Source organism: Uranotaenia lowii, chromosome 3 (genome assembly GCF_029784155.1).
Source record: "Uranotaenia lowii strain MFRU-FL chromosome 3, ASM2978415v1, whole genome shotgun sequence".
Lineage (NCBI taxonomy): Eukaryota > Metazoa > Arthropoda > Insecta > Diptera > Culicidae > Uranotaenia > Uranotaenia lowii.
In genome coordinates, this window is record NC_073693.1 from 326,771,891 (window position 1) to 326,789,217 (window position 17,327).

Sequence of the window (17,327 nt, forward strand, 5' to 3'; positions counted from 1 at the left end):
TTTTCTACCGGTTTTTTGCTAAAAGAAGTGAGCAAAAACTGCGGCGGCTACACACAAAATTTTCGAGGCCGGAATTTAGCAAAATTTTGCTCAAATTTGACCAGCTAAAAACTTAGCAACCAATTTAGCAATATTTTTTAACTAAAGTTTTAGTAAACGAGAAAAAAGTTAGCCGCCGCAGTTTTTGCTCAAATTTCTAGCAAAAACCGGAGAAAAAGATTCCCGCATGGAGCAGTATTATACAAGAACGATTCCCATTATCTTCTTCCCAAGACACACGAAAGATTAGCTTTATAGTTTTGGATTATAAAAGTACGATTAAACATGTCTTTTTTTCATGGAATGGAATCGTTTGGACGCACTTTACGATACTATCTTTTTTCCATCAAAAATAACAAAAAGAAAAGGATTCATTTATGATCTCTTAGAGATAATATTATTTATTCAACTATTATAACCAACTGTTTTATTTTAATTAATGATTGGTTCACAAAAAAAAATCGTTCAAACTAAAAAATTTATCAACATTATCATCGGTTAGAGTCGTGACCACAGATTTTCAATAATATGAAACGAACGCTGGATTCTTAGTGCCTCGCAGAATGATTACTTCCAGATTCGGACTGGCGTTTCAGGTTGATTAGGATTACTGGGAAGATGGCCATTGGACTTAGCATCTTACTTGGACTGGATTGAACTGACGATTATGGAAGACTTCTTGATGAAGGTGTTAATGTAGAGGCTGGGAGAACAGTTCGAAGTTTTCACTCGAGGGATTTACGCCGTGTGCCATCCTGTATGGTGTACGTTGCTGGATTATCTTCTTCGTCGTCTGCGTAATTGGGAGCTCCGTTTCCAGATGTTTGTCCAATTCTGGTCTGTCTATAAATTCATTTAAAAAAAAACATTTAAAATTTTAAAAAAAATTATCAATTGCAACTAATTACCTAAGCGCATCACAGTTATCTGTTTGTCGCAAACGTTTTGACTTCAGTAGTTAAGTCCTTCAGTAGAGGTAAACATTTTGTTTGATTTTTTTTTTCTGGCGGGAGAAAGTTGGAGATGAACACGAATGGAGACTGTTTTATGGTCACTTGATCCAAATGATTGGCGATCAGTTCCATCAGATTGTAAGAGCTTAAAATGGAAAAATAATGAATTTGAGTAAAGTTTTTTTCTTTGTAGTTCCTATGTCCTGCCCGGCTATCAGCAGGAAATAGGATTGCTCGCTGAGAAGAATGTTTCCCAAGCACACGGATCAAGAATTCTGCGAGTTTGGATTCCAGTTACCATTCGAAAGGAAAAAGATTCTTCATGGTTTGCTCAAGTTTCATCGGCAGGCGTGGAACAAACGCAGCATGAAACGATTTCGAAAGAACAAACTTAAGTAAGTTTCCTTAAGACTTTTTTTATTTACTTTATTTACAGATATAAATAAAAGTAAATAAAAAAAAAGTCTTAAGAAAACTTACTTAAGTTTGTTCTTTCGAAATCGTTTCATGCTGCGTTTGTTCCAAGCCTGCCGATGAAACTTGAGCAAACCATGAAGAATCTTTTCCCTTTCGAATGGTAACTGGAATCCAAACTCGCAGAATTCTTGATCCGTGTGCTTGGGAAACATTATTCTCAGCGAGCAATCCTATTTCCTGCTGATAGCCGGGCAGTCACTCTTTGCTGTGCTCCTCTGCTCGCAAATATTCTTATAGGAATTGATTTACTTGGAGACCGAACTTTTTCCATCGACAGATTCAGTTGAAGTACACATTCTTTTTAATCCGGATTCATCGTTTTCACTAGATGCGTTTTGAAACGAAGGTTTCATTGGAGAACGACCGATGCTTCTCTATATATTTCTTATATATTTGCGATTCAGGGCTGAAGTTCGAGACTACTAGACACGTTTTTCTTCCGAATCTCTCGCTAATCCAACAACTGTTTCAGATCTGAAATAGAACAAATTAAACACAAAATAACATTAACCAAAAACATTGAAACACTTACAAATTCCACTGCAACGTACAACAGGAAATATAAATGGTGCCATCGGAGCCTATGCCTTCCCATACGGTGTTAGATTCGGGTTATTTGAGATGATCAAAAATGTTCAGTAGTAAAAAACAAATGGAAGGAGAAAACCTTTTCCGACCCGTTCTGCTGATTCTTCGATACCAGCAACCTTGAAAAAAAAAACACAAAAAAAAATCAAAAATGTTTATCTTACCTAAATTTGTAACTTTATACCACCAACAGATGGTACATCAGAGTGAATCAACCGTGCCATTGAAGCCGGTTCCTTTTGCGCAATTATGGAGTTTCGATTATGCTGGTTCCATGACATTGCAATTGCTGCTCACCTCAAGGAAAAACAAATCAAAACAAAAACGAAACTTACCTTTTTTACTGCCAGTTCGAAGATAAGTCCGGAAGAATCCTTTGTATCACCGGAGATTCCTTTTAATGCGATCAGATCCGATAGTACCCCGTGGGAAAGATTAACGATTTTCTTCTTGTCATATTCATTCTAGAAAAACGAATAATTATGATGTCCAACAACAGTATTTTCCATTTTCGATTCTGTCCGAATGGTCTCGACCGGCAAATTTCACTTCCGGACCATTTCCGCCATATGATACGCTGGAGGTGTTGCTTAGCCTTGGTAAAGATATTTGAAGCATTTTAAATATAGTTCATGACTATCAAAATTGAATAAAACTTACATTTCAGTTGATAATTGCAAAAAATTAGGAGCTTCGAACTTTCCAACACTTTCAAGCAACCAAAACACGCCATTTGTTTTTTGCTTTGTTGGCAGCGGAGACACACGTCACACTCGGATGTATTCGGAGTTTATTTTTACGGATTATTGCTCTTATCTTTCAAAAATGTTTTTCAATCATTCCAAGCGAAGACACATAAAAAATGAAAAAGTCGTTAAAAATTAAAAGATTTAAGAACGATTACTGGAATAGTCACTATTCATGTAATCAGAACAGAATAATATTCACGATTCAGGGTATGATATTTGATTATGCGGGTTGTCCGGATCCGTTTCATGTTTTGTTATTTTTTCTCTGGAGAATCAGGGGAATGTTTGATTATTGACTAGAATACACAAATCATTAAACTTTTAGTTTATTTTTCATACTTTTTTCGTGAATTATTAAACACTTTTTTGTAAAATGTAATTAAATTAGTACCGTTCTGGAAATGTACCTTCCGGCAAGGGAAATGCCAAGTTTCCGACCTTAACTAACGAATTCGCCGGATGCAACCCTCAAAATTTCCGGACAGTTGCTAAAATCTGTCGTTTTCGCTGCCAGTTGTAACCTGTTAGAAAAAAACAAGAAATTTTCAATTTAAAAATCCAAAATTTGCGCTTTATATGATCGGCCCTTACCTGTCCGAATCCGGTGTCGATTTGGCTATCATTTTGTCGTTTACTTAGCCACAACGAGAACCGTCAGCATCGAACTCCGGAACCGCACTTAATCGCGTCAAGTTGTTATTTTAGGTGTGTTCAACAAAACTCAATCGAAATCAATTGAAATGGATTGACAGTTGATCAGCTGTTTTTCCAATTGACTTCGATCGATTTCTATCAGGCTGCTGAATGAACAGCCAGACACCAATACAAATGCGCTTAGTTTGTTTTCATTTTTTATTCGGCTGCGCGCTTCAAGCATTCGTCCACAAATTTTGCGGACAGCAAACGCTGAGGCTGAGATGCGTCGTCGTGATCGCGCAACCGGAATTCATCTAGACGATCGGGAACTTTTCTACGAAAAGTATGACGATGACGATTATATTCCCCGAGCCAAGCGGCTGAGAAAGCTGCTTAAGGAGTGGCGGGAAACTTGGAAGATACCAAGGAATGAGTTTCTATGTTGGGTTCACGTACCGAAATCGCTAACCGATTTAACAGCAAGGGCCAGTATACCGCGATAAAGTCCGATGGATGTGCGAACAGAACAAATCGAGTTTTGTTGTTGCTTATCCAGATTTGGCGAACAACCAACATGTTTTGCCAAAAATAGAAAGCTCCGAGGAATAACAATGCGAATATCGTCTCTTCCGTGTCAACAACACCATACTCCATGGGCATATTGTGATAAAAATAAATTTCTTCTATTGTTCAAAATATGTAACATTTATTTATTATTATTTTAAACTTATTTCATAAATTTCACATTTGCTTCAGTGCAGCACCGCACTGAAAGATGCTACTGACACCGCATCACTGACACAGCACCTCTGGCACAGCACCGCCAATGCCACATCGACTGACACCACTTTCACTAGCACCTGTGCAATCTAGGCAGACACCATTCCAAAACTCCACTCAGGACGATTGGCACAACACCACTGACACAGCACGACAGGCACAGCTCCACCGACTCACCACAAATGGAACAGCACCACCGACTCAGCACCCGACGGAGAACACCGCACCGAATGACACCGAATTCAAATAATTTTTCACAACACACCAAATCAGCTGTTTTTTGACAGTAAACAACTGCATTTGTGTTAGTGCGATAGAAACCGATAGAAACGAATCCTGCTCTCGGGCTTGATCGATTTCGATTGGTTTCGATTGATTCCGATTGGCTTCATTGAACGTCAATTGGATTAGTTTCGACCAAAACATTGGCTGAGTGAACAACAATTTACCAATCGAAATCGATTGAAACCGATTTCAATTGGCTGTTGAACGGGCTTTTTATTGATCAACCGGCGGCGGCTGCTGTCCATAAACAAAGCGGCTAGAAAAATTTTGTTTTGCTCAAATCAAGTAAAATGAACCTTTTTATTGCTAAAATCAAGTAAATTGAACTTTTTGCTAACTCAACAGTAAAAAAATATTTTTGCTAAGGGAAAGTAACAGCCAAATTTTGCTAAGTGGAGCCCCGAAAGTTTTGTGTGTAAATTTTTCTCTCGTTTGCTAAAATTTTAGTTCGAAAAATTTGCTAAAATGATTGCTAAGTTTCTAGCTGGTCAAATTTGAGCAAAATTTTGCTAATTTTCGGCCTCGAAAATTTTGTGTGTACACACAAAACTTTCGAGGCTCCACTTAGCAAAATTTTGTTGTTACTTTCGATTAGCAAAAAGGATTATTTTACTAACACGATAGCAAAAAGCAAATTTTGCTTCTTTTTAGTAATTAAAAAGGCTATTTTACTTGATATTAGTAAAACGAAGGTTTTCTAGCCGCTTTGTTTATAGACAGCAGCCGCCGCCAGTTGGGGGAAAAATAATAAACTGACGCGATAAGGTGCGGTTCTGAAAGCGCGATGCTAGTGGTCCTAGCGGTGGCAAAATGATAGCCAGATCAATTCCGGATGCGTACAGGTAAGGGCCGATCAAGTAGTGTACAGATTTTCCGATATTCGAATTGTAAAATTGTTTGTTTTTTTTCAACCAGGTTTCAATTTCCGACAAGATTAACGGGTTTTTTACAACAGTTCGGAAGTGGACAACTGGAGTTTCAACGCACTGCATCAGGCACAATCATCGATGCATGAATGACGATCGGTCGCTTGGGGTTTCATTAGCCGGAAGGTGCGTTTCCAGGATCCAAACATTTTATGAAAAGTGTTAGTGAAAGGTGTTTTGAAAAATATAAATAAATTCAAAGTGATGTTATCCGTCCGAGCAATCTTTTAAATAATCGAATATTCCCTCGAAATTTGCAGATAAAAACATAAAAAATTGAAATTTCAGATTCTGCAGGATTTTTTTCACTGGTTTTTGCTAAAATTTTAGTAAAACATGCCGGCGGCTTATTTTTCTCTAATTTGCTAAAATTTGAGCAGAAAAAAATTGCTAAATTGATTGCTAAATTTTTAGCTGGTCAAATTTGAGCAAAATTTTGCTAAATTTCGGCCTCGAAAGTTTTGTGTGTACACACAAAACTTTCGAGGCTCCACTTAGCAAAAATGAGCTGTTACTTTCCGTTAGCAAATTTTTTTTTTTACTGTTGAGTTAGCACTTTCCCAAATTGTCATGACTTTTGCTCAATTTGAGTAAAAATAACCATTTTACTACTAATTTAAGCATTTGAAGTAGTATGGACTCAAACTTTTAGCCTGTGCTCAAACCACGTTCTTTATGTGCTCAATTTTTAGAAAGACGACACAGGCGGGAACCTGTCAGATTATTCTTGTTTTTGTTTTGCACCGCGCGCGGGTAAAAAGATTTTTGTTTCGCTCCTCAGTTTTCGTCTTTTAATTTGAATTTGAATTTGGTAAGTAGTACATAAAATAGTGGTTAAAAGGAAAAAAATAACAGAAATATTAAGCTTTCCAATCCTAAAATCGGCAACGACTAACCAGGTTTCCGAACTTTTCCAGGATCAACAGCAGCTCGTGTTAGGGAATGCTGCAGAAGTAGCCGCATTCTCCCTCCAGCGGAACGGTTACCGGTTCGGTAATCAGTGGAACATCGCGGAATCCTAACGCTGCACATACCGGTACACGATAACCAGAAAGGAGGAGAAAAGTGTGAAGCGCAAAACCGAACACGGAAGCAGCAGTAGTGGTTCCGCCGGGTGGTGTGGTTTACCTGTTGGTGGTCAGTGTTTCTTACTATCAGCTAGCAAAAAAAAAAAATAGACTGTCTACCTATTATAGTTTTATTTCTATTCTATAAGATCCTAATATAAAATGCACTTAACTTAATTATTTCTGTTTTTCAGATTTCATTGGTGGAGATGTATAGTAAAAGCTTCAAGAACGCGATGATGGAATACACTTTTCGAAACTCGCGGAGTGATGCGAACAAAAATAAAAGAGAAGATAAAAAAAATCAAATCTCACTTTTTAATATTTGAAAACCTTTCCATTGAAAATAATTTAATTTTGGATTTTGCTCAAATTCTAGCAAACGTTAGAAAAATAAATTTTGCTAAAATGTTAGCAAACAAAGGTTTTTGTTTGCTTGAAAATTAGTAAACATTCAGTCAGGACACATTTTGCTATTTTGCTAAAATTTTAGTAGAACAAAATTGCTAAATTGATTGCTAACTTTCTAGCTGGTCAAATTTGAGCAAAATTTTGCTAATTTTCGTCCTCGAAAATTTTGTGTGTACACACAAAACTTTCGAGGCTCCACTTAGCAAAAATGAGCTGTTACTTTCCGTTAGCAAAATTTTTTTTTTACTGTTGAGTTAGCACTTTCCCAAATTGTCATGACTTTTGCTCAATTTGAGTAAAAATAACCATTTTACTACTAATTTAAGCATTTGAAGTAGTATGGACTCAAACTTTTAGCCTGTGCTCAAACCACGTTCTTTATGTGCTCAATTTTTAGAAAGACGACACAGGCGGGAACCTGTCAGATTATTCTTGTTTTTGTTTTGCACCGCGCGCGGGTAAAAAGATTTTTGTTTCGCTCCTCAGTTTTCGTCTTTTAATTTGAATTTGAATTTGGTAAGTAGTACATAAAATAGTGGTTAAAAGGAAAAAAATAACAGAAATATTAAGCTTTCCAATCCTAAAATCGGCAACGACTAACCAGGTTTCCGAACTTTTCCAGGATCAACAGCAGCTCGTGTTAGGGAATGCTGCAGAAGTAGCCGCATTCTCCCTCCAGCGGAACGGTTACCGGTTCGGTAATCAGTGGAAAATCGCGGAATCCTAACGCTGCACATACCGGTACACGATAACCAGAAAGGAGGAGAAAAGTGTGAAGCGCAAAACCGAACCCGGAAGCAGCAGTAGTGGTTCCGCCGGGTGGTGTGGTTTACCTGTTGGTGGTCAGTGTTTCTTACTATCAGCTAGCAAAAAAAAAATAGACTGTCTACCTATTATAGTTTTATTTCTATTCTATAAGATCCTAATATGAAATGCACTTAACTAAATTATTTCTGTTTTTCAGATTTCATTGGTGGAGATGTATAGTAAAAGCTTCAAGAACGCGATGATGGAATACACTTTTCGAAACTCGCGGAGTGATGCGAACAAAAATAAAAGAGAAGATAAAAAAAATCAAATCTCACTTTTTAATATTTGAAAACCTTCCCGCATACTGAAAAACCATATCTCAAACAGTCTAAACGAAACATCTACGGCTCTGGAAAAGGTGATTTTGCTTGTAATCGTGTAAGCCTATTCCCTTTGGAGATACAGCCTCAATTGAATCAGAGGCGTTATGAGTAATGTGCATCCCTAAGCTGGCTAACCGAGCCCGGTAGTCTGAGTGTAAAGTCATCGCTTGGATTACAACCACAAAGGATACAACAGTCAGTCTCTTTAGAGCTACGGTGATATTCGAACGTGGTAAAAAGTGGATGGAGGGCTCGGCTAGTTTAGCGAAAAATTAGTAGTGTTAGCCTAACCAGGTCCACATTTCAGAAGTGGGATCATTCACGTCGTAAGTATCGGTGTTGTTCCTGACTATCGGATTATGAAAGTAGATGCTGCATTTCAAGGTACGTCTTCATGGACAAAATAAAAAAAAAAAAAAAAAAATCATGTCCGAAATGCGTTTTACTATTTCATCTCGCGCCGAAGCTAATATGTATGCATGGATTTGTCTTGAAAGGCCGAGATAGTTATACTCTATATAACCACTACATGCATATAAGCTTGATTGTATAAGGACGGGATGTCGGCCTCTACTGTACGTTTACGAATTAAGTGGGTACCTCGAAAAGTTTCCGTTATAATCTTTTACTGTGTGTGAGTGAGCGATTGCCAGGTTTGTTTGAAGTGGGCGCCCATGAATGTGATGAGTATGCGAGAGATTGGAAGAGAGATGTTATGTGTACGCTCACAATTTGTTGTTCGAATAAAAATGTTTTAACTGAAGACTGCAATACACTGTTGTAGTGTGGGTGCTTTAAGAAAGTAACCGTTTTCAGGCGATAGTTGAAGACGCCATTTGCACAAAGTATTCTGTGAAAGCTAATACCACGATTAAATGTTGTAAAATAATCGTTTTTCAACGTAATTAAGTGATTTAGTGAAGCTGTTGTCAAAAGTCAATAAAGATTGAAGGTGTACCACCGTAAGTTCCTTGAATTATAACTCTTGAAAATTAAAATCAATGCCATTCTGTCGATTTGTTCTAGATCGCTCAGTCAATTCTACTCGTCTCGAGATTGAAGTTAGCTGGTGCTTTGTAGAAACAAGCGTAAGTCGTAAAAGACAAAAACAAAAGTGAAAACATGAGCTTTATAATTAACGACATTTTGTCAATTCTTTCAGTCAATTCCGGGTAAGTCTCGTTGCGTCGTGATTTGAGTCAGTTAGTGCTCAGCCGAAACAGGCTAAATTCTGGATACGTCTCTTCGTCTCGTGTTTTTCAGTGATTGGATGTCGTTAAAATAAGTGTAAGTTTAAAAAAAAAAAAAAGTCTGTTAGAATTACCGTCTACATTGTTGTATGCTTTATTTTAGTCGAGAACAGCTTCGTTCTTAACCCTACCTGTACCTCGAAACAAGTGCTTAAGTGCTCCGTTACTAGTTGCTAAACGAGATGAATTCGACGATTCGGGGCCGTGGTGCTGGCCGGGCGAACGCAAGGCTCACGAGACCCACCAGAGAACCGGATATGGGCATTCCAATGCGTGCCAATGAAGTTGAAGTAGTGATATCAGAATTCGACCCTGACAATACCCGAGGCCAAACGGCGGAGGAGTGGCTGGGCGAACTTGACTCAATGGCGGAAATATTTGGCTGGGACCCCAGACGGACTCTGCTGTACGCCTGTATGCGCCTTAAGGGGCCAGCCAAGTTTTGGTACGATGGTTACAAACAGGAGCTTAGAACTTGGGAGATCTTCAAAGATAGATTCCTTGAAAACTTCCCCACTGTTGTTGACACGGCTGGCATCCACAGGAAGCTTCTTAATCTTAAGCGAAAGCCAGACCAGTCAGTCGAATCGTATTTTCACGAGACAGTGGCCATGGGTCGAAAAATCAAGTTATCTGATGATCTTATCAAGCAATATTTAATTAATGGCCTCCCATACGCTTCTACTCGGGCAGTGATGGCACAGGATCCCGCCGTTACATTGCCACAGTTCCTCGCCGCATTGATTAGAGTTGAACGTGCTGCTAAGGATACCACCAACAAGAGAAAGGAAATAGACGACCATGGCCGATTTGGGTCCTTCAAAACTCCAGCCAAGAGATTTGCCGACAGTCAACCGCCCAACGACACTGCACGACCGAGCACCTCTCGTTTCCAGACGCCGCAGAAACATACTCCAAACAAAACTATCCCAGAGTCAAGTTCTTCTAGAGCTGCCTATACAACACCAGCCAGTCATAAACGGCAGTGTTTCATTTGCCGATCCGAAGACCACTTGGCGAGAAAATGTCCACAAAAAAGGGATTTTCGCACTCCGGTGGTACCGAACCGCGCCACCATGTAAACAACGTGGTTTACTTGAAGGTGGCGTACATAAAAGGGTTTCCGGTACACGCCTTCATAGACTTCGGAAGTGACCGCACCATAATAGGACAATCAGTTGCTAAGCGACTTCATTTGGTTTATGAAGATGACTCGTCGGTTCTAAAAGGATTTGCAGGTGGAGAATGTAGGACAGTAGGTGTCGTTTCAGAAGCAATACTCATGGATGGTTTCACTAATGTGGTACGAATTTTGGTAGTACCAGATGGCATGATGAAATACGAATTATTATTGGGAGACGACTTTTTCAGTAAAGAAGGTGTAACGGTACTTAAAACAATGAATTCGATCACCATAAACTACAAGGAGCCAGCTGTTTTGACTATTCAAACAGAAGTCGGTAAAGTAAGGAAACCGTTGACGTTGAATGATTTGGTAGTAGAACCAACGGTCTCGTCTGATTTAACGGAACAGCTAGTTGTTCTCGTTAATAAATACCGCAACTGCTTCGCTCTAGATTTGAGTGAAATTGGTTTCACCAATATTGAAACCCTACGCATCGTTTTAAAGGAGGACAAAATAGTCAGGCATGTTCCCTACAGAGTGGCATACGGCCAGCGAAATTTTCTTCGAGACGAAATTGCCGCACTACTTAAGCACGATATCATTGAGGAGTCATCATCGGAGTATGCGAGTCCAGTTGTGATTGTCCCGAAACGTACAGGAGAGTACAGAATGTGCGTCGACTATCGTATGCTCAATTCCATAATTCAAAAGGAATACTTCCCAACTAACAGAATTGAAGAAGAAATTAACAATCTTAGTGGAAAGAGAGTATTTATGCTACTGGACATGATGAACGGATATTTACAAATAGGCGTAGCTGAAGATTCCCGAAAATACACGTCCTTCGTTACTCCTGAGGGCCAATATCAGTTCAAACGTGCCCCATTTGGACTTTGCAATTCTGTGAGTGTTTTCGGAAGAACGATTAGTAAAATTGTTCAACCTTTGAGGGAGAAAGGGGTGTCATTCTACATGGACGATGTTGTCATTGCTGCCGAAACAGAGTTGCGAGCATTGGAGCTGCTGGAACTTTTCTTGGTTGAAGTCTCGAAATCTGGTATGACTTTGAAGGTAAATAAATGCGAATTTTTCAAAAAATCCATCATATATTTGGGGCACGTTGTCTCTGAAGGTTGTGTCATGCCCGGTGAACAAAAATCGGAGGCCGTTGAAAAGTTTCCTGTGCCACAGGATGCACGAAATGTCCGTCAGTTTTTAGGCTTGACCGGTTACTTCCGTCGCTTTGTCCAGAATTATGGACAAATAGCAGCACCACTCACAAGACTCACTGGAAAAGTCCCTTTCGTTTGGGGTGAAGCCGAACAGCGAGCTTTTGAAAAGCTCAAACTTGCTCTAACGCGCCGTCCAGTTCTTGCCCTGTACGACCCTGCACTCAAACACGAAGTTCATTGCGACGCGAGCAGTTTTGGACTCGCCGGTATCCTTATTCAAGTTAATCACAAGGACCAATCACAGCCTGTAATGTACTTCAGCAGAGCAACAACCGAAGCCGAATCCCGATATCATAGCTTCGAGCTCGAAGCTTTAGCAGTAGTAGAAAGTTTAAAAAAGTTTCGATACTACCTTCTCAACAAGCATTTTTATGTGTACACTGACTGTAGGTCGCTTGCTATGACAAAAGCAAAGACTGAACTGAATCATAGAATTGCAAGATGGTGGCTCTACACGTTGCAGTTTTCATTCGATCTTAAGTTTCGATCTGGACGTCAAATGGATCACGTCGACAGCCTCAGCAGAAACGTCGTTCGACACACCAGCGAGCACGATGTGATGTCTGTTAGCATTGACAACTTTGATTGGGTTGCTGCCCTTCAGCTGCAAGATGCCAAGGTCAGCAATATTAGGAAAATGCTTGAAGGATTGGTCAAGGCGGAAAAAGACATCATTCAGAATTATCAACTGGTAAGTGGACGCTTATTCCGAAAGACTTCGAGCGGGTTAAAGTTTGTAGTACCTAAGGGTGTTCGATTTCACGTAGTCAAATCCCTACACGACGATATGGGGCATCCTGGTGTTGAAAAAACTATCGAGTTGGTTAGCCAAGATTTTTGGTTTGAACAAATGAGCTCTTTTATTAGAAAGTATGTCAATTGCTGTGTTGAGTGTGCGGCCAATAGGCGAGGGTTGGACGAAACTCGATTTCAGATCTACACCCACCCAAAAAATCCTATCCCCTTCTGGGTTGTCCATGCGGATTATTGTGGTCCCTTTCCTAAAAGCAAACGACAAAACACACAAGTGCTTGGCATTGTCGACGCCTTCACTCGTTTTATAATTCTAAGACCTACACGTAGCCCTAGCACTGCAGGAGTGATCGCAGTGATGAAAGAAATTTCCCAATATTTTGGATTTCCAAAAATTATTGTATCGGACCGAGGAACAGCTTTTACCTCGAAAGCATTTAGTGAGTTCTGTTCTGAAAACGATATGAAACACTCCTTGACGGCAGCAAAAACCCCAAGGGGGAATGGGCAAATTGAGCGATGCTTTCAATATGTCACTACGGCTCTTAAGTGTCTTTCTACTGAAAGAGACGAACGCGACTGGGACCTGACTTTGCCTGCTGTTCAGTGGGCCATGAACGCAATGGAAAATCGCACCACGGGAAAGAGTCCCCAGTTTGTATTATTGGGCTATCGCCCAAGAAACGTGCTTCAGAACAAACTTTTGCACGCGCTTCGCGACGAATCTTACCAAGGCGCTGAAAACGAATCACTACACGACATTCGACAGAAGGCGCTGGAACAAATGACCCGCAATGCGGAGAGACAAGCAGAGCGACATAACACATCACACAAAGCTCCCTTATTCTACAACGTGGGTGATTTGGTTCTTCTCCGGTTCGAACCACCGGCGGACGGTGGATCCAGGAAGCTGATGCCACGATATCGAGGACCATATATTGTTGACAAAGTCCTTGGGGCCGATCGCTATGTTGTCAAAGATACTCCGGCCACGCAAGTTACTCAAAAACCTTTTGAGTCTGTATACGCTGCAGACAAAATGAAATTGTGGGGTAAGCCACCCGAGGATGATTTTCCCGATGTTGATGACGATGATAACGATGGAACAGCTGATCGAGAAAACTGAATAACAGCAGCCTTACGATAGGTTGAACTGAAAATAGAAAAGAATTGTCTTTAGAATAAATCTTTGAATAAACTTACCTGAATCGATACAGAGTATAAAAATTTCTTTTGATGTTCTGCTTTTTGCTTTCTGCAATCCGATGGTTTCTTCCATACTCGAGAAATAGTTAGAACGGTGTTCCTATGAAAAACTTGATTAGTCAGTGCAACTGAGATGTACGCGAAATTGCATTCTGTTTTGGTTCTCTCTTGTTTGTTTTCATTATGCTCTGCCTACATTTCCGTTCACAGTATGCGTGCAAGGGTGAACGGGGTGAACGGAGAGAACGCGTTCACAGATTTAGCATGGCTGCCTGAGATGACACACAGATGGAGCTATTTTCTATAAAAGGGAAGTGAGTTATAAAATGTATTATGCCTCTTTTGCATTAAAAAAAAATTAATGAATGAAATACAGATTCTTCATTTCTTTGTAATGGTTCTTTGAGAGTTGCAAGAAACACACTGCTCAGTAATGGTTCTTTGTGAGTTACTGAATGTCTATGAACAACTTTAAAAAAAAGATGATTGAATCAAGAAATGGATGTGAATATGAAGCGTTCGTAACGGTTCTTTGAGAGTTACATAACGACTTGAATAATAAGGTTTCGGTAACGGTTCTTTGTGAGTTACCGATCATCAACGCTGATTAGCACAAAGAACGTGAAAAGGAGAGTGGAATAGAAAGTACTGCCAATGAAGAAACATCTCCGGGACGGAGATAGGTAGGATGGCCGAATGTAAGCCTATTCCCTTTGGAGATACAGCCTCAATTGAATCAGAGGCGTTATGAGTAATGTGCATCCCTAAGCTGGCTAACCGAGCCCGGTAGTCTGAGTGTAAAGTCATCGCTTGGATTACAACCACAAAGGATACAACAGTCAGTCTCTTTAGAGCTACGGTGATATTCGAACGTGGTAAAAAGTGGATGGAGGGCTCGGCTAGTTTAGCGAAAAATTAGTAGTGTTAGCCTAACCAGGTCCACAATCGTAGCTTTTAGATTAGACTTTACTTTGACAACGTTAAGAAACGAAACACGAACGTACATGTGAAAAAAGTGATGGTATCTGGAACGGTGAATGAAAGTTACGAACGATTTACTTAATTTTTTCAATAATCGTTAAAATGATCTTGAACCGTTACTCAAAGCGTCCATGATTTATATCACTCACGTCAAAAATTGACGAGACGCAGGTCAGAGATGCCATATGGTTTTTCAAAAACATCAGTACAGATTTTTGAAAATATCTATACAAAACACTTACATTAAAGAATATTCAATCAATAAAAAGAAACATGGTGCTATATGATATATATCAAATCAAAGTTTTTCTTACAATTCAAATATCGATGGATAGAAATCCAAAATTTTACGTCGAATATATTGATTGTTTCGTCAAAATTCTTCAACTTTTGAGTATAATTTTTAAGTTTACGGTTTTATACAGTTAACCAGAATTCCATTTACCGGAAATTCATAAAGCGAAAGAAAATCCGGTAAATGGTATAGTCCGGTAAAAGAAATTCCGGTAAATAGTACAGTCCGGTAAATGGTACTTTCAATAAACAGTAGACAACCTATGAATTACATTCATAGCTGAATAAAATTCAGTAGTCTGCATGGTCTCCATTTTTTATTATTAATGCCATTTTTCATTGAGGATGAATAATTATTTATACTCATCTATAAGTGTAAACTCCTTAAATCTATAAATCTGGCATCACTGCCTGTTTGAACGCGCTCTTTCGAAACACTTGTTTTGCCGGTGAAAATTTATTTCCATTTTCGCGTTTCGTCGGTGTTTCTGGCCTGGAATCTATCACGACGGCTTCGCCCAATTAGGATCAGTGTAACAGTACAAATTGCAACAAGTACCGATGTGCAGCGGAAAACAACCGAATGGATTTGTTGGGGAAGGAGCCAGTCGCCCCGCAACTGGGTCCGATTGTGTCCACTGCGAAACCTTCAAGCTACCGGAAGATCCCGTAAGTTTTTGTTTTTATTGACTTTTAATTCCAATTTCAGTTCACTGCTCAATTGTATTCCACAGGACGATAGCGGTAGAACCACTGTACCTTTGGCCGGATGGGATCATCGTTGGCGATCTCTGCCACTTGACCGGGTGAATTTGTAGCCGAGTATGGAACACAGCTCAGTTTCCGCGAACATTCATGGCCCAAGGATGGTGGAAAGGAAAGGATAGCACCCACTAGCGCTGGAACAACTAAAACACCCATTCGCTGTGCCTATAGCCAAATGGGACCGTTGTTGGCGATCTTTCTGGACGAAGTTTGTAGCCGATTGTTGGCGATCATTCTGGACGGAGTTTGTAGCCGATTGATGGTCAATTGTATGAAAATGTAAGTCAACTAAATATTTGAAAAATTAATAAATTTATTAAATCTAATAAAAATGATTCCATAAAAAATCCGAAAATCCTATATAATAATTTGCACAAGTGTGCGTGCCACGTTCCCGTATGATTCCAATAAACGTAGGCATACCTTCGAAAGATACGCTTTGTCAAATCGTATCATACGTATTACTGTTAATGTTTTGTTACAAGAGAACATTAAGAATAACTGTAACAGAAACAGTTTGATTGGCCGAGTATGGTTCCCGTGAGTGTTCTTTGGATTTTATCTTAACTGCTTGTAGAACAGTCGCCCCATACAATTGTTTTAACAGTTCTAAACAGTAACATAACTTAACGCCATATTCAACAGACCGTCGTTTTGGAATTCAAGATAAGTGGAATGTTTTTTATGGTTTCAGATATCATTTTCTAAACGTTTTTTTACGCTGTTTCTAATCGTTTTATAACTACAACAGGAACAGTTTTGTTACAATATTTTCGTATTCGGGTTTCCATTGAAAATAATTTAATTTTGGATTTTACTCAAATTCTAGCAAACGTTAGAAAAATAAATTTTGCTAAAATGTTAGCAAACAAAGGTTTTTGTTTGCTTGAAAATTAGTAAACATTCAGTCAGGACACATTTTGCTATTTTGCTAAAATTTTAGTAGAAAAAAATTGCTAAATTGATTGCTAACTTTCTAGCTGGTCAAATTTGAGCAAAATTTTGCTAATTTTCGTCCTCGAAAATTTTGTGTGTACACACAAAATTTTCGAGGCCGAAAATTAGCAAAATTTTGCTCAAATTTGACCAGCTAGAAAGTTAGCAATCAATTTAGCAATGTTTTTTCTACTAAAATTTTAGCAAAATAGCAAAATGTGTCCTGACTGAATGTTTACTAATTTTCAAGCAAACAAAAACCTTTGTTTGCTAACATTTTAGCAAAATTTATTTTTCTAACGTTTGCTAGAATTTGAGTAAAATCCAAAATTAAATTATTTTCAATGGAAAGGTTTTCAAATATTAAAAAGTGAGATTTGATTTTTTTTATCTTCTCTTTTATTTTTGTTCGCATCACTCCGCGAGTTTCGAAAAGTGTATTCCATCATCGCGTTCTTGAAGCTTTTACTATACATCTCCACCAATGAAATCTGAAAAACAGAAATAATTTAATTTACACACAAAATTTCTGAGCCTCAACTTAGCAAAAATTGGCCATTACTTTCCGTTAGCAAAAAAAAATTTTTACTGTCGAATTAGCATTTTCCATTTTTGTTTCGAAATTCGCTCAATTTGAGTAAAAAACCTCATTTGCTACTAACTTTAGTATTTAAAGTAGCATGGACCCAAACTTTTAGCTTGTACTCGAACCGCAGTCAACGTTTGGTTTTGGCGCGTTT

At 38.9% G+C, this 17,327-nt stretch overlaps 3 long non-coding RNA genes across 3 annotated transcripts; 2 read left to right on the forward strand and 1 right to left on the reverse strand.

The window, feature by feature from the left end:
- Positions 1-527: 527 nt before the first annotated feature.
- Positions 528-2,626, reverse strand: LOC129750566 (uncharacterized). Its single transcript, XR_008738415.1, has 5 exons — positions 2,393-2,626; positions 2,002-2,176; positions 1,719-1,943; positions 948-1,137; positions 528-882 (listed from the first exon to the last, which is right to left on the reverse strand). It is a non-coding gene; the product is annotated as an uncharacterized LOC129750566 (long non-coding RNA).
- A 3,557-nt stretch (positions 2,627-6,183) lies between these two features.
- On the forward strand, positions 6,184-6,795 carry LOC129751374 (uncharacterized). The gene is made up of 3 exons (XR_008738694.1): positions 6,184-6,244; positions 6,351-6,570; positions 6,695-6,795. It is a non-coding gene; the product is annotated as an uncharacterized LOC129751374 (long non-coding RNA).
- Positions 6,796-7,358: 563 nt separating this feature from the next.
- LOC129751261 (uncharacterized) lies at positions 7,359-7,985 on the forward strand. The gene is made up of 3 exons (XR_008738661.1): positions 7,359-7,427; positions 7,534-7,753; positions 7,876-7,985. It is a non-coding gene; the product is annotated as an uncharacterized LOC129751261 (long non-coding RNA).
- The last annotated feature ends 9,342 nt before the right edge of the window (positions 7,986-17,327 follow it).